Below are 26,717 nucleotides of genomic sequence, written 5' to 3'. Positions count from 1 at the left end.
ATGTGACTCTCAGTAAAAACTGTAGACACCAAGGCTCAAGTAATCTACCCCAGCTGACAACACTTTGCTTGGACTGCCACTCATCACTCATCATTACTGAGAAAATTAAGTTTATTTATGCAACTCCACTGGGAGAGGACACTTGAAAACTTGATCTGGTTTCCCCTGGACTTTACTCTGCAGTTTTCCCTTTGCTCATTTTAATCTGTATCATTTTGCTACGATAAACTATAACCATGAGTATAACAGTCATGTGAGTGCATATGAGTCATGTGAGTTCTTCTAGCCAATTCTTGAGCCTGGGAGTGGTCTGGGGGACCCCTGACACAGCTACCTTGAAGCCATTTCTAATGGCATATTGGGAAGATGAGGTCTTAGCCCCAAACCTTTTATTGTTGGCTCTGGAGTCTTAATTGACCTTTGAGAAACAATTTGAGCAACACTCATGATTTTTGCAGCTCACAAGGCACTTTAAAGGTTGTTTTTGTTAATGCCTCTAATCTGGCTCTCTATATTCTCATTGCCTTTTAATTTTTCAGTCTCCTCCCCTTTGACTCTAGCCTTGTATCATGTGTCTTGCTTTGGCCAATGAGGAGTTAGTAAACATAGTACAAAGAAAGACTTTTTTAAAAGTTCTTGTACTTTTCTGTCTTCTCCTTGGAACTCAGAGGGAGAGTCCACGCAGAGCCAAGCTGAGTCGCCCAGCAGAGGTCACTTCAGCCTAGGAAGCCTCCTCCTGACACACTAGCTGTTTATGAATATTTGAAAGACTCCCCACCTGCCCACCAGCTGACTTACAGATGTTTCATTAATAAACACTTCTTGAGGGTTTGCAGATGGCTTGTTAGGCAGCAGCATTATTGTGGTCATAGTTAACAGTAATTGGTCCTAAAAGTGAATTTTTACTATTTCCATTTTTGTCAACCCACACTAATAACCTGACCTTTTCCACCATCTTCCCTCAGAACTATATATGCTCAAAGCACATGGTCTGACTTCCAAGTAATCATGGTGTAAACAGAGCAGGAGATTCTCCAGGGATTATAGGAATTTAATCAACTTCAGCAATCAGCCTGTTTCACAGCCTCCTGTCCTGCAGCCTGTTTTTTCCACACTCTGTGTGAAATGCAGTTACCTAGTTGGTTGGAACTAGCTTCTGACAGACCTCAGCAAAATAGATAGACCCCAATGAATTTTCCTCATAAGCATACAAAAGTCTCCCCTCCTGCGTGAGAGTTATGGCTTCATTACTATAACATGCAACTTGTGTGCTGGCATAATGACTCACTGAGTCTGCACCACTAGGATGCCTCCCCTGCATGCAATGATGCATCCTCTCCCCTCTCCATTGCCCATAAAACCCTCCTGTCCATTTCCCTCCAGGAGATACCACTTTAGATAATACTCCCAGTGTCCTCCTTACCTGTGCCAAGTAATAAAACTCCTATTGATCAAAATCTGCATTCTCATGGAGAGTTGTTTATTACTCACCAGAAGAATTAACCCTGATTTTTTTCGGGGGGGGGGTTAACAAAAGGCTATAGTTTTATCAAATGTTTTTCTATGACATATTCTAGCCTTAAACATACATTAAAACCAATTGTGTCTCAACAACTCCTGCTTGTATCCTGCTCTGCATTACTATAATTTCTCAATTCAATAATTTATAATAATTCCACATTTCTTTTTTCTTCTTTTCTCTTGTCTTCATAAAGTTATTTTCACCACATAATTTTAGGATGATTCCTTAAAAATATAATTGTAGTCCTTTGGACACTATTTTCAGAAAAAAAATCCAAAGCTCTTACATGCTTGGCCTATTAGTCCTGTATGATCTGACCCCCAGCTATCTCTGTGACCTTCTCATCTCTTACTTTTACCCCTTCCCACTCAGGTTCCACCAAGTTTATGTTCTTGCTAGTCTTCACACTTACCAAGCCAGGAACATCCCTGAGATCTATGCATTTACTGTTTCCTATGCCTGTCTGACTCATGCCCCTAGACATCTACAGGGATCACTCTCACATTTGTTAAACAATTCTTATGCAGGGCTGAAATTCAGTAAAGCCTGTTAGCAGCAGTCTTCATAATTAATTAGGCATCTATCTATATAGTAAATTGAGTATGCCTCAGAAGTTGCTAAATATTTGAATATTGTTAGTGTTAACTTGCCGCTTTACCTGGGCGACTTTTTCTGTCCATCTTATTGAAAATAGCATCTGCTTTTATTGTGAAAATATTATTGTTTATATCCCTTTTGCCTGTCGTTTTTCTTCACAGCATGACAACAGCTGTATCTCTCAGAATAGAATGTAACCGTATGAGAGCAGTTATCTTCATCTATATTTTAGTTTTGCCTTAAACATAATAGGTCCCCAGTAAATACTTGTTGATCAAATAAAGGGATATCTACTCCCATCCTAAACAAATTGTCTTCAAAATAAGTTAGCTACTTTAGAATAATAAAGCCATACAACAGGTGTTTTATGGTGTTCTTTGTTAGTCCAAGTCCAATGGAACCAGTGGTGGACATGAACCCTAGTAGTCTCATTCATTTTACAACATTTCCCCAGCTCTGTGAGTAGCACACATGCCTCTTTATTTTTCCCAGTATCCATCTCGTGACTGTTATATCAAATGTGTGCATACCACACCCACAAACATATACAGTCTTACCCTCAAAGCAATAATTCTCCTCAATAGCACATTATAAACCTATAAGGAAGAAGAAAACTGTAGTATTAACTTCCTCTAATTGTGAAACTAATTTCTCACAATGAAATTTGAACTTTATTTACATATGTGGAGTTTTAATTTCCCTTATCCATCCTTAAATGATTATTAAAGAGACTTTCTTGAGTTCTTTTGCTATACCTCCCATAGCCTTTTGTGATTGGATTCACTCTGCTTTCACACATATATCCCTTGACCCCAATCTTTGAAAGACGTTTCAAGTTCAGCTGCTTTTCTTGGTGTCTCTGTACCCACAGGATAAACTTCTTTGACTAAGTCTTTGGAATGGGGGCTGCCCCCATCCCAAGCATTTCTCTGAGTTTTGCAGATCCAGTCAGCCATGTACTTTTATATGTTTTTCAAAAGGAAAGTGTTGGACTTTAGATCCTGTGTCCTTCAAATTCCAGGTGGCACGTATCAAGTGATTCTCTACTTCTCTTGCTTTGCTTCTCTGGGGATCACAAATCTCGAGCCACCCATTTAGTATTTAGGTCTAGTGTGGAAATAACATTTAACTATTGTTCTAAGTTCACCACCTAAGAGGACAGGGAACTTATAATTTTATGTCTCATTAAAATAAAATTAAGGACATTTTTAATTCGTAAACCCCTGAGTAATGACTTAGAAACAAATTGTCATTTCGTTATAGCATAGACCTTTAGAATTGATTACAACATGCTCAGAGTAATTGAGTGAACACAAATTTGTGAAAGATTAATTTCTTTACATTAGTCTTTTACACTTGTCAATGCTTTTAGTTTTTTTCTCTCTATTTTATCTCATTTATTTTTTAACTAAAGACTGTTGTACCTTGTTGATGAATGTGATTACAATATGTTAAAAAGATGGGGATTTCTATGTTTTGGGGAACATTATAGGCTTGCATAAATATTCCTTCTAGAGGTAGAGTTTGTTTACGGGAATTTATCACACTGACAGACATTAATTAAAAAATCTATCTTTCAGCAGCCTTAATTATTATGCACACTGCTGATAAAAAATATATTATGAATTAAAGACATTTTATTATGTCTCAAATGTAGATAGTAGAAAATCAAAGGCACAGATGAGATAAACCACACATGAAAGAATATTATAGAATAACATACAAATAAGAAAGTCAGACCATAATGAAAACAAAGTATTTTCTGGTTTAGGGAGAGAGCTAAAAGCAGGAAATTTTCCTCAGAAAAACGTCCATCCTATAAATATGAGAGTCTGTAGGAGTCACGTATAAGAAAATAGAAGAAAAGTCAAAAACATTCTTTACTATTTTCTCTATAAGGAAGAGAAAACTACTTTGAATTCACAATGTGGGAGAATGGTAAGTTATGTTGATTTCTGAGTTGGCTTTCAAAAGATCTTATTTTTACAAAGTTCTTCTGAATTAAATTTTAACATTCTCTTCTCTGATTAGGAATTTAAAGATTAAATTTTGTGGCTTAAGAAAACACCAAACATATACCTGTCTTGTTTCCTCAGCAATAAAAAGTAGAAGTAATAACACCAACATTGATACTGTACATAATAATATTTTCTACTGCTTAATTGTATGAGATGGACATTTAAAGATAGTGTCAAAGAGCAAATCATTATGTTACTGTTTACGTTCTTTTCTAAATATTTAGAAAAAATTACAGATAATTCTGCAGCTGTTTTCCATAGTTTAATTCCAATTGAAATCTCATCACTTCTACTTAACTTGTATTTAATATATTGTTGGGAAGTATTTTCAAACACTGTAAATTTAGAATGCTTACTAATTCCATAGCTCAGAGAAATTTTTAATATTTTCCTTGTGTTAATTTTTATGCAAATAAGTACAACTGCATATCATAATTGAACTATTTGAATGTTTTCCTGATTCTTTAGTTGGGACCTTAATCTCTGATTTATGATAAAATGTTGCTATTTTTAATTAGGGGAGAGCATTCCTTTAATTATAGAATATTTATTTATAGCCATGAATATACAGTAGAATGTTGTTATGTGAATTAGCAAGATTTTAAGTGCAGTCTTCATTTCATTGCTTTAAAACATATAGTGACTTAAAACCAAGCATAATTTCATGAAAATTAATATATTTATTTTAAATCCTGACTAGTTTTAAATGTATACAGTTGCTACATGTTGATAAATCTATTGTAAACTTGAAAAACTGTAAGCTGAACCATTGTTTAAGTCAATGATCATCTGTAGTCCCATTAGAATCCAATCAGATAAGTGCTTTAGTATAAATTAATGACTTATTTTATGTCACCAGAAACAAAATTTCACAACAGCAAACATAAAATACTAAATATAAAATTTCTTATTTTGTTTAGACTTATAAAGAGCAGATAAGAAATATGTAATTAAATAACAAGAAATTTTATAAAATGTGTTTGCTAAATGCTGCTGTTATCACTGCCATGCTTCAGTTAGTTTGGGTCCTCTGAGCAGCAGACACCAGACAAAAATAACTGTGCAGGTGACGTTCTGGGGAAATTGTATGTAAGGATAAATGAGAGAAATTAGAGGAGGGGAAAGCATAAGACTGCAATTTAGAACTAACCCCTGTGGAGCAGATAAGGTAGAAAAGAGGATTGAGGAGGAGGCATCTTGGATTGCAGCACCATTTTAAGAAAAGTCTTACCAGGTTGGTTGAATAACACTCAGGGCAAAGTTGCTCATAGGAATGGTCCTGCCTTAATATACCTGCTAACCTTAGTTATTGACTGGAAGCATCCTACAGGAAGTGGGGCTACGGCACAGAGGTAGGGTAGATGCAGTGTATAGCAGTCAATCATGATCCCTGAAATAACATATCTCAATAGCACATTTTCATGTCCAGGTTAAGCCATTTTTAGTTTGTCAGAGGATTGAGAGGATCTTCTTAATCTTCTAGGAGATCTTTAAAATTTCTCAAGCATCTGTCTTTCTTTATATTCCTACGGAATGGAATTCAATCTGTGCCGGGACTTCCTGCCTCTGACATAATTTCATTACATAATTTCATAAACTAGGAAGGGACGGTATGATAACCCAGCATCTAAATTATATTTACTGGAGAAAATAACCAATTTCATAGGAGATAATTTAGTCTGGCATGATATTCAAAGGGCATAAAAGTACCTAAGGGGTGGTAGACTTCACAGACAGATTATGCTAGCAGGTCCAAGAGTCAGACCATAGAAATGAGAAATTCAAGAGTCAGAAGTATGTATGAGTTTAAGGGAAAAATCAAGTAGCAAAATCTCTGCCACTGGACTGGGATTCAAGCACAGGCTCCAGTCCCTTGGAAATTAACAAGTTGGGTAAGGATAGGGAAATACTCCAATCCTAGAGTCTGGGAATTAAGCCATTTCCAATGTAGAGACTGAAGGTTTCAGAAACAGTCAAAAAATGAGAGTCGAATTTTAAAAACTGGGATATAGGATCAACAAAATCTAGAGCAAATTAGAAGCCCAATCAATTATCTAAACAGTCCGATGAGTAAGAATAGAAACAACAGTAAGTTGATAATGTGTTCCATGATGTTGGGCTCTAATTTCTTAAATTTGTCCTGCTTTAAGTTATCAGTAATTTTAGAGAATTGTCCAGAAACGTGCCACATTGGATTTAAAATTGTTTTAGTCCTAGGTATTTTATTCTCTTTGAAGCAATTGTGAATGGAAGTTCATTCATGATTTGGCTCTCTGCTTGTCTGTTACTGGTGTATAAGAATGCTTGTGATTTTTGCACATTAATTTTGAATCCTGAGACTTTGCTGAAGTTGCTTATCAGTTTAAGGAGATTTTGGGCTGAGACGATGGGGTTTTCTAAATATACAATCATGTCATCTGCAAACAGGGACAATTTGACTTCTTCTTTTCCTAACTGGATACCCTTGATTTCTTTCTCTTGCCTGATTGCCCTAGCCAGAACTTCCAACACTATGTTGAATAGGAGTGGTGAGAGAGGGCATCCCTGTCTTGTGCCAGTTATCAAAGGGAATTTTTCCAGTTTTTGCCCATTCAGTATGATATTAGCTGTGGGTTTGTCATAAATAGCTCTTATTATTTTGAGGTACATTCCATCAATACCGAATTTATTGAGCGTTTTTAGCATAAAGGGCTGTTGTATTTTGTCAAAGGCCTTTTCTGCATCTATTGAGATAATCATGTACCATATGACCCAGCCATCCCATTACTGGGTATATACCCAAAGGATTATAAATTATTCTACTACAAAGACACATGCACACGTATGTTTATTGCGGCACTATTCACAATAGCAAAGACTTGGAATCAACCCAAATGTCCATCTGTGACAGACTGGATTAAGAAAATGTGGCACATATACACCATGGAATACTATGCAGCCATAAAAAAGGATGAGTTTGCGTCCTTTGTAGGGACATGGATGCAGCTGGAAACCATCATTCTTAGCAAACTATCACAAGAAGAGAAAACCAAACACCGCATGTTCTCACTCATAGGTGGGAACTGAACAATGAGATCACTTGGACTCAGGAAGGGGAACATCACATACTGGGGCCTATCATGGGGAGCGGGGAGGAGGGAGGGATTGCATTGGGGAGTTATACATGATATAAATGATGAATTGATGGGTGCTGACGAGTTGATGGGTGCAGCACACCAACATGGCATAAGTATAAATATGTAACAAACCTGCACGTCATGCACATGTACCCTAGAACTTAAAGTATAATAAAAAAAAAAGTTCTGAAAAAAAAAATAAAATAAAATTGTTTTAGTCATTGTAGAGGCTAAAGCTTAGGAATGAGGTAGGACCAGATGCCTGCTTCTTCTGGTTCAGGTGATTGCAACCTTTTCATTGTTCCCCTTGCTTTCATCAGAGTCTGTCACAAAAGTGAGGAGAAACTTAAATGGACTTAAGATAAAGATACACTTGCTCCTAGTCTGCATATGATCTCATTGAATTGTCTAGATTGTTTCCAGTAACATTAATATTTAGCATCACTGATTTTCATGCAATGTTATTGCTGTGGTAGCTAGTCTGTTCTGCAGAATGCTACAAAGGGCTATTTAAATTTTATATTTCAGCAGTATTTCATAGGAGCCTTGTCTGAGCTAATCTTGGAAATTTTCAGTCAAGATGTTCTTAGCTCTTCTTCATTAGTTATTAATATCTAGAACTACAAGTTTCAATGACTGTACTATATGTATTTACATAGGACTTTCTAGAAGTATTGTTTATCATAATTGGAAAATATTCTTTTTAAAATTATTTACGTTTATGCGAGTTTGTAGGAAGCAATTCAGCAACTCTAACAATAGAAAGTTATCAGTATAAGAACATCTGTTTAGCGTATACAATTTCTTATTTAGTCCCATCACTTCCATTTGTAAAAAAATGGTAATTTGTTATTATAATACTGAGAAATACATTTTATGACTCATCAGCTATTTTGTTGCTTATAAATATAATTTTTAAATTTTCAATTAATGTTTATATTAATTATTCATAACTGTGGTATTGGTTTAAATTATCTTCAAAGAACTATATTAATCTGGAAAGTCACTTCTGAAATATTTAGTAATTAGTTTATGTAAACATATTCAAAAATAATTTTAGATCAAACCCTTGCTTTTTAGTAACTACAATGAAAGTAACTTTTTTTCATTTTTACATTTAAAACATTGTGATTTCTGAATTAGCTAACAACTATCTACCTTTTAGACTTTAAAAAGGGGGTGTTCTCTCAAGTGAATAAAAGCTATTTGTTTTAATTTTCATAATTCTCATTTTACAGTTGACATAATACATTTTTATCTGCAGAGTACCTATGTTTAATAAAACCTCCATTCTTACTGCATTTTTAGGTTAGTAGAAAATGATTTATGTTTTTTCATTTCTAACTTTACATAAAGCACAGAATTTCAATGAAAATGCATTATTCTGAAAATCTCTCTCTACTGGAAAATTTCCAGGCCACTATTTCTTCAAAAGAGGAAAGGCTGTTAAATAATGGGCCCCAATGCCATTATGATACAATCCATGTAAGTATTCATTACATGAAGAATATCCCATTGGGTGCAATTGATTATGGAGAATGTACTTAGATTGATTTCTGGGCTCTCAATATGGAAGCCTCTCTTTAATGAGTATGGTGAATAGACTAAGAGGGAGCAGAAAGACAATTTATTAAAGACAATTACTAGAGTTTGAAACTTTTTTGTAAGTGCATTTATTATCATTTGCTAGCTCCCCAGGAAATAAGAAGTTCTGACAAGATCTTTTACTATAACATGTAAAAACTTACTTAAGACTTGCAAGCAGAAAATTAGACATTAAACAGCTTGGTTGTGAATTATTTTCATTCACTGAGCATTAAACATTAATAGGATAATATTTCTATTTAGAGCCAAGAAGCACTATCTAATTAATATACTAACATATTTATTCATGTGGTTCATATAAATATATTAATAACATATTTCTTGATCTCTAAAGAAAATGCTCCGTTAGACGTTATTTTCTACCAAAAATGAAACATTTTCATTTGCGTAAGCCTGTGGTATTTCGTTAGGAAATGCTTAGTTAGACATTTTTATATCACCTAATAAAGTTAAGAAGTATATTCTGTTAAGGTCTTATTGCATCACCCCTCAAGGTGATGAAAGAGCAGAGAGAATCACCTGTAGGTATCATGTGCTTAAATTGTTGGGAACCAGCCAATTCTCAGGACACCAGCCTAGGGAGCTTATGCCTCTCTCTGTTCTTGGTTGGCTCACAGGCATTAATGCCAAGGGAGAGAACAGGTGAGACAACAGATATAAGTAACTATAGGATGTATTGCTCATGCTGAATTGACGAGTGTCAGTGGGAGAAGCAATTAGTCAGCAGTTGCATATACTCTCTAGAACAGTGCTTCTCATACTATAATGCGCATACAGATCTTCCTGAGATCTTGTTACATTGAGGATCTTGATTCAGGAGGTCAAGGTGGGGCCTGGAATTCTATGGTACTAGCAGTCTCCTGAGTGATGCTCATCACAGTGATGCATAATCGTAGAGTCTGCACTTGGAGTAGACTGCTCTGGAGCACAGCCGGCTCAAAGCTACCTGTGCCTGAGGCACAATCACATTCCTACCAGATTCCCCAGATCTTCCCACAAGATGGACATAATCAGAGTCATTTGAACTGTATTTTCTCATTGTAACTCTGTGCTTTACAGTGGAAGTCTTTTTGCAAGGACAAGATGGAGACATTTAACTCTATTTTCTCAGAGAGCTATTTGTTACTTAGTCAACTACTACTATTCTACTACTATTCTACAGTCTGTATACTGTTTCTCTTTCTCTACCTCTTTTCCTGCCCAAAGTCTGGTCAAACTGTACAACTAGTCCAATGTCTTCTATTTCTAACTAGATAATTCTGACCACCTTCCCTTAAGCTATTCAATAGATTCTCCTGCAGATCAATACTTCAAACTCAACTTAATCCATTAAGGATTATGAAAAAAATTTCATCTGTTTTTAATGTAAACCCTATATATTTATCTGGACAGAGTTTTTTTAAAAAAACATGATAGAAGAGAATAAAACTTCCCAAACACTTCTGAGCAAATATGCAGTTACAAAATAAGCTTAAACTGGATATAAACAATAAATCATTTTCTAACTCTCTGTACTCTTCCAAGGCATTTCAAGTTTGTTTTCCTATGCATACCTTCATAGATGCAGAGATGACAACTTAAATTTGTAAAATAATTTTCATATCACAAAGGACCACATAGATTGTTTTTATTTGAAGCAATTGAGGAGAAAAGTGGGCTCTATCATTGCTCATGTGGTACACTTTGAATGATGTTGAAAGTTATTTCTGCTTCCATACAGTAATCCTTTCTATTAGACTTGCAGTAGTGCCTAAAATGCCACTTAGGTTATTTGTGTGGGTAAGGCATACAAGTCTTAATATGTTATTACTAAAAGATCAGTGCAAACTAAAAGACATTGTGAGAATTTATCAAGTTTATTCTGGTTACATTCTCTAGCCAGTGTCTTCTGCATCTTTTATGTTTATATATTTATCTTGTACATTCTCCAAATGTTGCAAGTCTCCAGGAATCTCTCTCTTACATTATCTGTTCTTCTGTTTTCCCAGCTACTACTAACGTAGTCTCATTTTCTTTACCTGGACTTTTTTTTTTTTCAGTTATAAAGAGTACACTAAAGACTCTGAATTCTTACTAAGGCTGACATAGTGTTCTTGGGTTCCAGAAACATATTTCTTCTACCTACTTTATATATATAAAAGCTAGATGAGAATTGGGATTTGAGAGTATTACAATTACTAAAGGTTCTAATAGTATGTCAGTATAACCTATTTAGGTTAACAGGCTTGTTAGTGTGTACCCTATGTTTGTTAGTGGTAAGAACATATTTATTACTACCAATTCCTTTATCAAGTGTCCTGATCAACTTGTTTATTTTTTATTTTCTCAGAATGTTCTTTCTTACTAATACTGAAAAATACAACTATAAGGAGTGGTCATACAGTATACACACTTTCAAAAGGAAAAATAAATATTTTTATATTTATAATTTCTGAGTGTCTGAATTCATATAATTTCTCATATATAAATTGAATTGTCATTTTATAGCAAAAATGTGTTGCACAATTTAAAAGTAAAATTAATTTTGAAAGTGAATAAATGTTCATTTAATTGATAAAACTCTTGTTTGTATTATCTTATTGTGACATACCCTGTTAGCAAATAGTAATGCCTGTTGCTAAACATAAAACAAAAGGTTTTCTTGGTAGCTGTTGCCCATGTGTGGCTACTGGGAGCCCGAACACAGGCCCACCCTGCCCATTGCACCTGTGTGCACCATAACCCACCCTACCTGCTGTCAATGCCCACCCATGCCTCCCTGGAACCTGGAGGACAGTTTTCTCAATCTACAGCTACTGCCACCACCATTATCCACCTACATGTATGACCTAGGAGCCTGGGGATTGGACTACCCAGCTTGCCACTGCCACCAGTGGCACCCCACACATGTTGCTCAGGGGCCAGCAGGTTGACCTGCTGATGCTACTGCCACTGCCACTGCTATGCACACTTCCCAGGAGTTCAAGGACCTGCCCTTCCACACAGTCCATCGTTGTCACTAGTGACACTTGAGCAAGCTGTCCAGAGGCCCAAGGATTGGCCTGCCCAGATTTTCCACCAACAGAGCCCACTTAAGTCACCGGAGAGCCTGAGGACTAATACGCCTGCCTGCCATAGCCCCTGTTACTTTGTTAAATAGGTTTTCAATGACTTTGCCCGTCTCTTCTTCTGAATCTCTCAAAATTCAAATAGTTGGTCAAAGTATGATGTGTTATATGTCACATAGACTTACCTCATTTTTAATCTTCTTTTGTTGTTGTTTTTGTTTTGGTCTGGTTTAGTTATTTCAGAAGACCTGTGTTTAAGTTCAGATATTCTCTCTTCTGCTTTCTCTAGTTCACCTAGCATCCACAGCAAAGCCTTGCCACAACCTCCATTAAAAACTGCAGCCCGTGCTACTGAGAAACTCAGATACCACTAAACTGATCACAGCCAAACAAATCATACAAAGACTATTGTACTGCACCCACCTAAAATCAAAGCCAAAGCACCCTGCCCAACCAACAACATAGATACAGCTATAGAAAAGTATATTTCCTATGAAAGTCAATCCATAAAATTGTAAGAAATGTGCAGATATCAGTGTAAGGAAACAAGAAAAGTAAATGTGCAGATATGTAAGGAAACAGGAAAAGTATAAAAGCAAAGAAACAAAACAGGAACACAATAATTTTTCAATAACAGATCCAAGTAGAAATGAAATCCGTAAAATAAGTGAAAGTTCAAAATAATGATATTAAAGAAAGTCAAATGGATACAAGTAAACACAGATGAATATTACCAAAAAAAAAAAAAAAATAGGAAAACAATTCATGATCTGAATGAGAAATTCAGTGATAGTTGTCATGAAAAAGAACTAAACAAAAATCTTGGAACTGAATAATTCAATGCAGGAAATAAAAAATAGAATTGAGAACTTCAATAGTAAACTAGATCAAGCAGAAAAGAGAATGTCTGAACCTGAAGACAGGTTTTTTTTTTTTGGAATAAACCAATCAGACAAAAAAAAATAAAGAATAAAAGAGAATAAATAAGGACTACATGACGTACAGGACTCTATACAGTGAATTAATATTTGACTTTTGAGAGTTACAGAAGATATGAATGAAGTCACAGAAAATCTAACAAAAAAATACCAGAAAACTTCCCCACTCTTGTAAGAGATATAACCATCTAAATACAGGATGTTCAAGCGTTATCAAATAGATTCAATGCAAAAATGTCTTCTTCAAAGCACATTATGGTCGAACTTTCAAAAGCCAAAGTCAAAGAGATAATTCTAAAAACAGCAAAAGTGTCAAGTTACACACGACCCTCAGGAATTCTCGTAAGACTAACAACATAATTGTCAACAGAAACCATACAGAGCATGAGAGAATGGGGTGATATATTCAAAGTATTAAAAGGATAAAAACTGTCAGCCAAGAATATTATTCACAGCAAAGCTACCCTTAAAACTAAAGGAGAATTAAAGTGTTCTTAAGCAAAAACAGAGAGAATTCCTCACCACTACATTGACTCTACAGGAAATGGGTAAGAGAGTCCTACATTTGGAAGTGAAAAGATGATAACTATTAATACCATCCTGAAAATACACTTGAGTATAAAATTCACTCATAGAGCAGATACACAAATAGGAAGGAGAACGGAGTTAAACATTATCACTACAGTGAACCACTAAACTGCAATGATAAACAATAAGAGAGGAAGAAAGGAACGAATGATATACAAAACAACCAGGAAACAGCTAACAAAATGACAGGAATATGTTCGTCCCTATTAATAATATGGAATGCAAACACATTAAGTTTCCCAATTAAAATATACAGACTGGCTGAATAGAAAAATACTGTGAATACGGCCTACAAGAAACCCACTTTACCTGTAAAGACACATATAAACATGAAGAGATGAAAAAACATCCCTTGCAAATGGAACCTAAAAGTGAGCAGGAGTAGCTATACTTAGATATAATAGACTTTAAATAAAAAAACTCTAAAAATAGACAAGGTCATTATGTTATGATAAAAATATCTATTCAGCAAGAAGATGTAACAATTCTAGGTATATATGGACTCAACATTGCAGCACTCTGCTATATAAAGCAAACATTATTAGATATATTGGGAGAAATAGACTCTAATACAATAATAGTTGGTGGATTCACCATGGCACTCTCAACATTGAACAAATTAGACAGAAAATGAAAGATGAAACATGGATTTAAATTGCATCTTAGATCAAATAGTCCTAACAGACAGTTACAGAACATTTCAACTAAAAACTATGAAATACATATTTTCTCATCAGCACATGCAACATTCTTCAGGATAGACTATATATTAGCCTACAAAATAAGTTTCAATAATTTTTTTAAAAATAAAAATTATATCAACTATCTTGTAAGACGACAATGGATTAAAAGTAGAAATCAAGAAAAGAAAAGTTTGAAAATGCACAAATACATGGAAAATAAAAAACATGCTCATGAATGACCATTGGGTCAACAAAGACATTAAGGAGAAAATTTAAAAAAGAAAATGGAAATATAACATACTGAAACCTATGGAATACAGCAAAGACAATGTAAGAGGAAAGTTTGTAGGAATGAAAACTACATACAAATGTAGAAAGATTTTAAGCACCCTAAAGATGTACATCAGGAAACTAGAAAATTAAGAACAATTTAACACAAAATTAGTAGAAGGAAAGAAATAAAAAGAATGGAGCACAACTAAAAAAATAGGGATAAAATATTTGATCAAAAAATCTGAAAGTTTTTGAAAATAAAAAAATGATAAACTTCTGGATACACTAATAAATGGTTAAAGAGAGAAGACCCAAATAAATAAAATAAGAAATGAAAAAGGAGACATTAAAAAGTAAATTTGCAGGATACAAAATCAATATACAAAAATCAGTAGTGTTTCTATATACCAATTACAAATTAGCTTAAAATAAAAATGAAATCTCATTTACAACAGTGACAAGAAAAATAAAATACCTTAAAATACATTCAACCAGGCAAGTGGAAGACCTCTAAAACAAAAACTGAAAAGCACTGATGAAAGAAATTGAAGAAGACACAGAGGAAAATACATCTCATGCTCATGTATTGGAAGAATTAATATTGTTAAAATGACCATACTACCTAAAATAATTTACAGATTCAATGCAATCCCCACTAAAATACCAATGACATTTATCGTACAAATAGAAACAACAATCCTCAAATGTGTATGGAACCACAGAAGACTCTAAATAGTTGAAGTAATAATGAACAAAAAGAACAAAATTGGAGGCATCACACTATCAGAGTTCAAAATATACAACAGAACTATAGTAACCAAAGCAACATGGTACTAGCATAAAAACAGACACAAAGACCAGTACTGTGGAAGTATAGTAACTAAAGCAGCATCGTATCAGCATAAAAGCACACACGTAGTCCAATGCAACAGAAAAAACAATCCAGAAATGAATCCATGTATTTACAACCAACTGAGTTTTGACAAAGGAGCCAAGAACATTCAGTGGGGAAAGGACAGTTTCTTCAATAAATGCTGCTGGGGAAAGTGGATATCCATACGCAGGAGAATGAACCTAGACCCCTATATCTCACCATCTAAAAAAATCCAACTCAAAATCATTTAAAGAGTTAAATGTAAGATCAAAAATTTAAAAAACACTATAAGAAAACATAGAGGACAACTTTAAAAAATTGGTCTAGGCAAAGATTTTTTTAGCTAAAATATAGGCAATAAAAATTAATGGATGAGACTATATTAAATGAAAAGCTTCTGTATAGCAAACAACCAACGGAATGGAGAGATAACCTAAAAATTGGCAGAAAATATTTGCAAACTATTCATTTGACATGAGACTAATATCCAGAATACATAAGGAGCTCAAACAATGCAACAGCAAAAAAAAAAAAAAAAAAAAAAAAAAAAGCATTAAACAGTGTGCAAAGGATCTGAATAAACATTTCTCAGAAAAGAATTTACAGTCCGGGTGTGGTGGCTCACGCCTGTAATCCCAGGACTTTGGGAGGCCGAGATGGGTGGATCACGAGGTCAGGAGATCGAGACCATCCTGGCCAACACGGTGAAACCCCATCTCTACCGAAAATACAAAAAATTATCCGGGCAAGGTGGCGGGCGCCCGTTGTCCCAGCTTCTCGGGAGGCTGAGGCAGGAGAATGGCGTGAACCCAGGAGGCGGAGCTTGCAGTGGGCCGAGATCGCACCACTGCACTCCAGTCTGGGTGACAGAGCAAGACTCCGTCTCAAAAAAACAAAAACAAAACAAAACAAAAAAAAAACAACAAAAAAAGAACTTATGGATGGCCAACAGGTACGTGAAAAATGCTCAGTGTCATCAATCGTTAAGGAAATGCAAATCAAAACCAGAATGAGGTATCACCTCACTCCTGTTAGAATTATTATGAAAAAGACAAATAACAAATGCTAATAAGGAGGTGGAGAAAAGAAAACCCTAGTACATTGTTGGTGGGAATGTAAATTAGTACAGTCATTGTGGAACATAATGTATGAAGGTTTCTTAAAAAATTAAAAATAATTTTATGCAAACTGGATTTCATGCAATCAATAATTCCCCTACTGGGTATTTATTCAAAGGAAAAGGAATCACTGTATCAGGAATACCTGCATCTCCATGTTTATTGAAGCACTATTTACAATAGCTAAGAGATGGAATTAACCTACAACTTCATCAACAGAATAATGAATGAAGAAAATATATGTATACACAAGGAAATATACTCTTCTTCCATAAAAAATAAAATAAAATAAAGCCATTTGCAAAAACATATATGGAACTGCAGAATATTATGTAAAGTGAAATAAACCAGGCACAGACAAATATTTCATGTTCCGATTCATATATGGAAGCTAAAAAATTTGACCTATTGGAGTAGAGAGTAGAATGATAGTTACCAGAGGCTAGGAAGGGTTGAGGAGGGGATAAAGAGGGATTGCTTGATGGGTAAAAACATACAGTTAGATGGGAGGAATAAATAATATTGTTTGATAGCCCAGTAGTGTAACTATAGCTAACAATAACTTCTTGTATATTTAAAAATAGCTAAAAGAGAAGATTTAGAAGTTCCCAACACAATGAAATGATAAATGTTTGAAGAGATGGATACCCTAAATAATCTGCTTTATAAATTACATATTGGTTAATGTATAAAAATATCAAACATATCCCTTAAATACGGACAATTATGTATACAATTTAAAAAATAAAAAATGTTTTATTCATTTTATTTAGAGATAGGGTCTTGCTTCATTGCCCAGAATGGAGCACAGTGGTATAATCATAACTCACTGCAGCCTCAAACTACTGGGCTCAAGTGATCCTCCTGCCTCAGATCCCAAGTACCTGGGACTACAGCTGTGCACCACCAGTCCCAGCTCATTAAATTTTTGTGTGTGTGTGGAGTTGGGGATCTTGTTCTGTTGCCCAGGCTGGTCTCAGACTCCTGGCCTCAAGCGATCCCCCCACCTCAGCAGCCCAGAGTGTTGGGATTACAGGCATGAGCCATCATGCCCAAACAAAAATGTTTTCCCAGTAGTCTTCAAAGTTTAGCAAAAATTTTATTTTTCATTATTATAAATTATTTATAAAGAGAGACTCTATTTTGCACATTATTAAGTGCTTGCTTTATCTCCCTTGACAACTTGTTACATTTAGCATTAAAATGAATTTTTCAGTTTTGCGTGATATTTATTTTTATCGTCACTAATTACCTACTTTTATTAATAAAGTACTTGCCTCAATTGTAGAGCAAGTCTTCTAGAATAATTGAACATTTATCCTGTAAACCTTACCATACTTTTAAAAAATCAGTTTAATTAAATAATGATGAAGAAAATAAAAGAAAAATATTTTTAAACCTGAATTTTTTAAGTAGTTCAAAAGTTTGTACGTAATTACAATCTACAAGATAAAGAAATGTGATAAGGTACAGGCCAATCATGCCTTAAACATGTCTGAAGTACAGCATCAAAGTTAATGGTTCAAGGAATCCTGAACTAATGAGGAATGGTCATTTTATTGGACAAAGGTAAAATATATTTATAGAAACAGAATAATTTTAAAAATAGTACTTATTAATTAGAATATTATAATAAAGAAACAATAAAAACTGAGATTTTGGAAGTTTTGTAACTACATAAAATTGTCATTATATATTACAATACAGGTACTTCTAATTTGCAACTCAGAACATCTTAATATTTCATTCAGAAATTAGAAGATAGTTAAAATTTTGAGGTCAGGTCTATCAGATGTAGCAGCGAACATACATCATCATCTAAGAGCCATGAAGCCATCCTGATATCTTTTCCAAGTAGTAAGCTAACATTCCTCAAGGGGATTCTTTTCAAAGAACAGCCATAATGTAGGCAATTCTTGCTAATTTAATGACCATCTACAAGCTGTATTAAGAGTATAATAATAAGGATGTCTTGAAGATGCTATTGTCATAAAAATACAGGTATCTGTACATGAGACCTTTAATAAAACCTTTATTTTTCTGTGAATGGCTTACTGATTTGCAAATTAGCTGTATTAAAAGTAGTAATAGATGATACATTTTTAAAAATACATACATTGCTACAAATCAGTGAAACTGACTGTACATTAGAAGGCCTTTGTCATATGGAACATATAATAAAGAACATATGTTACTTAGTGTTTGCTTTTGCTTTGCCCATCCACTCACCTACACAAGTCTGCTGCATTGCCAGTTCTTCCTTTGTTAAGAGCCTTCCCATACCACGGACAGCTGGGCTGTGAAAGCTAAGGTGGGCTCTTGACTACAGATGCTAGCAATCAGAATCAGGACTCTAAAAGTACAGGAATTATATATATTAAAAAAAAACAGGAGGGAAAATACTTGGAATTATATTATACATATAATATATATGTATTTAAGTGTGTATATATTTTATATATAAATATGCAATACCTATTAAATAAATATGTAACTTGTCTTTTATATATATATATATTTATGGTGATTAACCTATTTCTACTTTAATCTCATATACAACATGCTGTGTCAGAGAAGAAATGTGTCTTTCAGATAAAATTTACCAGACCAAAAATAGCCAAGTCTATACCCAGAGAAAGGAATGGTAGACATAAAAATTCTGGTTCACGAGTTAGATTTAGTGCTCTGATGGAAATAGGAATTTGCCTCCCTAAAAGGGCAGATTATGTATTTATATATAATATATTAATTAATATATTATTAATATAATATAAAGTTTAGTATAATATATAACATAACATTGGTATTATTAATATAATTAATATAGAGATTAGATATCAATTTATATAAATATATTTTATATATTGAATATATAATATGAAATAAATATATTTTAAATTTTTATTTTAATTATTTGTCAATATTTTATCATTAACTTTATGTGATGTTTAGTATTCTTTTACACATTAGAAATTGGTGTCTAAACCCACTATCCCATCTCTCTTCATTCTAGTTTTATTCATATTTTGCCAAAAAATCTAAACTGTGCTATGCAAACTCTGATCCTGGACATAACCAGCATCCTGAATAGACAAGTGCCTATATCATTTGCTTGGCATTATATTCTGAATTTGTATATGATTTAATCAAACAGCATTCATGGATTTTGGCAGGAACATGAGACTCCTGAGTCAGAGGTTAAGGAATGTATTACTCATGGCCCAGAATATAATACAAGCATCAGTATACCCTTATCCATTTATTTTACTGTTATTTTAAGAGGTAATGTAGGTAGTCTCACATTGATATCTACACACATATACACAGTAGGATATGTGATTAGGAACCTAGAGTTTAAGAACCTGAATCTTTTTTACCAGGCAATAAGCATTCCTGCACTTTGCTCTGAAGAGAAATGTTATCTCTATTTTCCAGTGCAGAAACTGCTCAGGAATATAGCAGTTTTGCCTCACTTGGAAGACATGTAGAAATTCAAGAAACTCATGGAAAGTTGTTCCCCACCAAGATGAAGAATATATCATTATTTGAAAAAAATATTAAATCCTTGCTAACTTCCTTCCTGTTTCATCACCACGACCAACCCCCTTCAACTTTTCCATGAACTTCAATTAACAGATTAAGGGAAAATGTATTCAGCCAAATAGGCATTACAATGTTATGTGTAAGATTTTGTAGAAATTTCCAAAAAATATGAAAAAATTTGTAACAGGGTTCAAGAAAAATATGGCTGTTATGAAAACACTATAATATTTCTTCTGCTAATGTGATGAAAAACTGCTGGCCAGGGATTCTAGAAGATAAACAATTGGAAGAATATTAACACTTAAAGTTGACTAGTGGTTAGTTGCTAAAATTTATTTTTTAATTGTATGAAATAACATCAATAGAACTACATTTATACATTAATGTTTACTTAAGTAAATATCTTATAATCTCTTATAATTTCTTCCTATATGTTTAATACTCTAAAACTTAAGTATTCATGCCAAAATTAGAAGTAATATGCCCATATTTTAAGATTTGTCATTTGTTTTGTTTTGGAAATTAGAGAAAGTTACTTAATGAATTGTCTACATTATATAAGAAACAAAACAGCACATTGAAAACATTAAAAAGTTAGGTGGTTCAAAACTTAATCCAATGTTTATAACAAAGTTATTCTTAATTTTGGTGAGAAAAACATACTTTTGAATAAGTTCCTCATAGTAATTTGATCATTCTACCATAATAGAACCATTATATTGTCATTTTTCTTATTCAGTTTTTTCAGGATTTGAAAGCAGTAGCATTAAAATTGAACTATCATAAAAAATCCTGATGATAATCACAGAAAAATATAATCATACATAGTAGTAAGTAAATGTTTGGGGTTTCTGCATCTCTGAACTCATATCAATGAAAGTAAATCAGAAATTAAAGGTGTTATTTAAACTTGTTAAATAAGTTGGTATGAAAACGCAAGCTCTTAAAACCTCTAAAATTTGACATTATTTTTCTACTTTTGAGAGAAAGCAATTGATGCAAAAGCAAGGGCCAAAAGAGAATCAAGCATAATATCATTATTATTAGGCTGCCTCTAAAATAGTCTTCATTAACAAGACAAAATTACAAAATTGGATTTACTTTGTTTCAACAAGTTCTGCCATGAGATAAAGGTATTTTCATTGTTTTGAAGTGTCTTTTCTATCAGTTTACATTAAGTTATCTGAGAAGCTTCAATTACTGAGAAAAAATTGAATAATGGGTATTAAAAGAAAATTCTACCACATTTTGGCTCTTCTGTCACACACCGGCTCATGCACACTCTCCATTCCATATACTGGGTAATCCACCCTTTTAGAGAGACAAATCCCTAATTCCATCAGAGCACTAAATCTAACTCATGAACCAGAATTTCTGTGTTTATCATCCCATTCTTTGGGTGTAGATTAGGTTATTATTGACTTGGTAAATTTTAAGCTAAAAGACACATTTCTTCTCTGACACAGCAAATAGTATGTGAGAGTGAAGTAGGACTAGGTTAATAACCATAAAAAATCATATTTGAAAAAGGACAATGAGAAACACTTGGGTTTACTAGTGTGTAATTATCATAACCCAATACCAGGAATAATAAAGATCATCTACTCTGAGAGTGGGATAAGTTTCTTCATTAGCCCATCTAGCAAATATTTATTTTGCTTTACAAAAGAAGCTCGTTTCTCGTTTCTCCCCCCATTCTTGGTTCTGAAGTTTAAGAAATTTGATCTTTTTTTTTTTTTTTTGAGACGGAGTCTCGCTCTGTTGCCCAGGCTGGAGTGCAGTGGCCGGATCTCAGCTCACTGCAAGCTCCGCCTCCCGGGTTTACGCCATTCTCCTGCCTCAGCCTCCCAAGTAGCTGGGACTACAGGCGCCCGCCACCTCGCCCAGCTAGTTTTTTGTATTTTTTTTTTTTTTTTTTTTTTTTTTAGTAGAGACGGGGTTTCACCATGTTAGCCAGGATGGTCTCGATCTCCTGACCTCGTGATCCGCCCGTCTTGGCCTCCCAAAGTGCTGGGATTACAGGTTTGAGCCACCGCGCCCAGCCGAGATTTGATCTTAATCATTTTTTTATTGTTTATTTTTTTCATGTCCAAACTGAAGTAGTTCATATTCAAGATTCCCCATGATCCAAGAAAGTCACTGATGCTACAGCTATTTTCTTCACATTTCACATAGGAAGAAGGAGTAAAATGGGGAATTCCAGCGAAATGACATCTGCTTACATCTGTTGGCCATCTCTAGCTGCCAAGGAGGCTGAAAAATATAGGGTCTTTTTTTGGCCAAGTATGTTGTTTATCAGCACAAAATTATGGTGCAGCAAGAAAGATTGAATGGAAACATAAATATTGGCACGGTAACTAGTAATCTATGAAACAAAGCATAACATCAAATTAATCCTCTTTCTGCAACTGTGGTGTTCTCTTCCCATTTCCTGGTGAAGCCTTGGTAGCACCGTCAACTCAATGAGCAACAGAAATCTGACAGTAATTTTTGATGTGCATTTTTCTCTCTCACCCCATATCCAATCATGAAAATATTCTCAGAATTCTCTCTTTTTATAATGTCAGCCAGATAATGTGCTGATAGCATAAAAAGGTTTGAAGAAGGCATATCTCACACATGAGTCTGAAAACCTAATCATCACACTTGTAAACTACAAAAAGATCTCTCAGGATGCTTAACTATCTTCAACCTGCGTCCTTTAACTGCATGACACTGTAGCTCCAGCTACACGTTTTTTTCCTTGCACTTTCAATCCAAAACATTAAAGCCTATTAGATGTATTCGTGATCAGTTTCTCATTAGTTTCTTGATCCTTTGCAATCTGTTTTCTATTGCTTTTCTCCAATCTGAACACCCTTTAAAAAGGTATTCAAGGATATCGACTTGCTAAATCAAGTAAAACTTCTAATTTTCATTTTATTCATTCTCACTGAAGCTTAAGGCTCTTTTGCTCACTTCCACCATCTTGAACCTCTTTTATCCTTTTGACTCCACTTTCACCATCCATTCTTTCTTCCTTCCTATAACTTTATTGGAACTCCTCTTTCTCTTCTATGTCAATTAACTCACTAGTATTTAGGATACTATTTATTATCATTGCCTTAGAAACCACAAATAAGCATCTCTCTCCTTTATATTTGACCACTTTATATAAAATAGGTTAATCCCAACGATATTCAAATATGCTGTATTAAGCAGAGTGGCTTTCAAAAGATGCCCATGCCCTGATCCCTAGAATGTATGTGTACATTAGATGAACTACAATGGATTTTCCAATATAAATAAGGTTATTGATCTTAAAATAAGATGATTATACTATATTATCTGGTTGGCCCAGTCTAATCACATAAATCCTTAAAGGAAAGGAAGGAGTGTAGTGGAAGAAAACGATGGAGTTTAGAAATGTAAGAGAGACTTGACCTGGCCAACCTGGAAGGGCTAAATGGAAAGCATGCAAAGAAATGGAGACAACTCCTGGGAGCAAAGATTTGCTCCCAGCTGACGGACAGAAAGGAATTGAGAACCTGAGTCCTACAACCTCAAGGAACAAAATTCAGCCAATACCCTGAATATGCTGAGAAGCGGATATTTCCTTAGAGGCTCCAGCAGGGAAAGCAGCCTTGCAAAAACTTAATTTCTGCCTCTCAGAGTTTTGACCGACAGATACTATGTAATAATAAATTTATGTCGCTTTGAGCTGCTCAGTTTGTGGTAATTTGTCATGGCAATAATATAAAATTAATACCCACGCAAAATACTGTATCATCTTAACACAAATAAAGGAAATTCTGGGAATTTGGAGGCTGAACGTGGCTCTCCTCCACTCCCCAGCCAGACTTAGGTTATTTGCCTCTCCTGAGCCCAGTGGCTGCTGACACTTGCAGGCTCTTAGGAGGGACTAGGCCTCGAGATTTGTGGAGGTCCCTCTAAAGAGTGATGTGGGGGACAAGAAACTTCCTGCAATAAGGCCAATAAGTCCAGAGGCCTTAATGGAAGAAAGAGCCTCCTGCCAGGAGCTGTTTGTGGGGGAATTAGCGAAATCTGGGCATAATGCCATAGCCTTTTGAGAGTGCCAGAATGCCAGAAAGATACTAACAGTGCAAGCTGGGTCTCTCCAAAATGCCAAGGGGAAAAAAGCATGTTTGTCTTCTTTACATATCAAATAGGAAACTATACAAAAACCCACAAGCAGAAAGTTCTACTGCAAGGGCCTTAAGCAGAAGCGAACACTTTGCCCTTAGTTCACAGATGCAGTGTGCCCAGTCCTTTTGATTTTGTCTAACATTTAGACATGAGTCCCAATATATCCAATAAATAAGTGCATAAATGAATGCATAAAAGTGCATAAATAAACACATAAAAATCTACTCTTTGGATAGGCTCCCTACATAGATGAAAAGGCTCAGATTGAATAATCAAAACACATACCCATTAATGCAGAATTAGTAGGGGGAAGTGATCAAATATTGGATTTAAAAAAAAAAAACCCAAACACTCAAGCACTTGAAAGTTATTTATTTTTAATTTTTATTTATTTATTATTTATTTTAGAAACGGTTTTCTTTTTCACCCAGGCTGGAGTGCAGTGGCATGATTTTGGCTCACTATATCTTCAACCTCCTGGGCTCAAGTGATCCTCCTGCCTCAGCCCGCTGAATAGCTAGGATGACAGATGCATGGCACCATGCCTGGCTATTTTTTAGTTTTTAGTTTTTTGTAGAGATGGGGTCTTGCCATATTGCCTAGGCTGGTCTTGAACTCTTGGCTTTAAGCAATCCTCCTGTCTCAGCCTCCAAAAGTGTTGGGATTAAGGGTGTGAGACATTGCACCTGGCCAAAAGTTCTAACTGCAACATTATAAAGTGTTCTGGGAGCAAGGCAGCACACGAGTCAAATTCAGAAAATTCAGTTTATGAATTAAAGGGGAGGATGATCAGGACTGAATGCTGAATTAAATAATACAGAAGATTGGATGCAAGAAATATCTCAAAGAACATACACGTAAAGTAAACAAAAGCTGTAAGACTTGTACAATAGATCCACGAGTCTGAATGTGACTAATAAGTTCTGATGGAGAAAAGGGAACAGGAGGAAAAGAGTAAGTAAACAACACAAGAAAATTTCTTTGAGCTGGGAAGAGGTCTGAATTTGCAGGTCTAAAGCTTCACATATGTTATAGGTTGCATTAAAAAGAAAAAGATAACAGGAATCTAACTATAGTGACTTAGACAAGTACAGTGTTTATTTTTCTCACTTTGGAAGATGTCATATTTTAATCCAGGCCTGGAATGGTGATGCAACCATGTCATGGGGTATCCAGAATCTTTCTACCTTTCATCTCTCTGTCCTTAGTATGTGTCATTTGTCTTCACGCTCCTAAGATGCACTGATCGCATCAGAACTTCCTACCAATAGTGAATAGTGAATGCCAAGAACTTTCACCACATAAAGTTTTATCTTTAAAATGGGAAGTAGAATATTCTACTAAGACCACATTTACTTCATAATTGTTAGAATAATAAATACTCTGTTTGTAAATATTCTTAGTACTGCCTGCAATAAATAACAGAAAGCCTGAAATCTCAATAATTTATATCAAAAAACTTATTTCTCACTGATAATAACTGTTTGTGTCTGTTTATTTGCTGAACATTTCTTGTTCACTTGATATCAGGCAAGAAGACCAAACCATATTTGGTTTTTAACCAAATGCTGTATCTGAGGCAGAGAGAAAAGATCAGGTGTTGGAAACTTCCAGTGTTCCTTAAAGCTTCTGCTTAGACATAGCATATATCACTCATGTTCACTGTCTGTGGATCAAGGCAAGTCACATGGACATGCCTGACAATTAAGAAATAAGTATATTTTGACTGAAAGAAGTTGCTCTCTGTCACACTGCAATGCATACAGATGTCTAATCCTCTCAGAGGAAATGAAATAAATATTTGGAAAATAATTTTTCCCCATCAGTATAAATCTGTAATTAGAAGACAATTTAGTATCATAAATAATACAATGAGCTTTGAGATCAAACAGACTTGATTCAATCCTGGCTCTGTTGATTACATGTTGTTTCTAAGACTTCGAGTTTTCACTGGCAAAATATATTAATATCTATGATAAATGCTCTATTATAAAACATTTATGCCTTAAATTCCTTTGAAAATGACTGGCACATAGTTACTACCTAACAATTTCTTATCATGTCTTAGACCATATAAACATAATCTTATTTTTCAAAGGTAATATCAACCAACTTGCTGATAAGTTTGTGATATATAATATATACATAAACACAATAATTATCTAGATTTTCATGGTACGTATTGTTTAGACAGAAAAGGCTAAAGCTTTGGCATTTGTATGGGGGATTAGATGTTAAATAAACTAAATAGTAGTGTAAACAAGTCATGTTAAATTCAAAAAGCTGAATATTTTATGCACTCATATTTGGCCTTATACAACTGTATATATTTTATGGATTTTCATGAAATGACTTTATTTCAAGAATGTAAAGATTGATTGCTATTTTTAAGACTGTGAACAATTAAATATACATACACATATCTAGTCATTCTCTGATCTTGCAGAAGATATCCAAAACATATTTATGAATTTAAGAATAAAAGGCACTATTGATTATTCAGGATTTCAACCCATTTATTCATCTCTATGGTAACAATCTTGTATAGTTTTCCAAATTACTTGTAAACAACTATTGACAAAAATGAGATGAGATTAAGTTTTGTGGCTTCTGATTTAGAAAGGAACTAGGCTATTGATTTACACTCTT

The 26,717-nt window shown here is 34.4% G+C and overlaps 1 long non-coding RNA gene and 1 other non-coding gene across 3 annotated transcripts in view; one reads left to right on the top strand and one right to left on the bottom strand.

The window, feature by feature from the left end:
- Window positions 1–4,017: 4,017 nt before the first annotated feature.
- Window positions 4,018–26,717, top strand: part of LOC117094761 — a 62,304-nt gene continuing 39,604 nt past the window's right edge. For both annotated transcript variants that reach the window (XR_004441666.1, XR_004441665.1), the window contains exons 1-2: window positions 4,018–4,057; window positions 8,670–8,738. This is a non-coding gene — a long non-coding RNA (uncharacterized LOC117094761). The remainder of the gene's footprint in view (window positions 4,058–8,669; window positions 8,739–26,717) is intronic.
- Window positions 22,484–22,587, bottom strand: LOC117095544. The gene has a single exon (XR_004442072.1). It is a non-coding gene; the product is annotated as a small nucleolar RNA U13 (small nucleolar RNA).

Source organism: Trachypithecus francoisi, unplaced genomic scaffold (assembly GCF_009764315.1).
Source record: "Trachypithecus francoisi isolate TF-2019V2 unplaced genomic scaffold, Tfra_2.0 Lachesis_group13, whole genome shotgun sequence".
Taxonomy (NCBI): domain Eukaryota; kingdom Metazoa; phylum Chordata; class Mammalia; order Primates; family Cercopithecidae; genus Trachypithecus; species Trachypithecus francoisi.
This window is presented reverse-complemented; position numbering and strand designations above follow the sequence as displayed.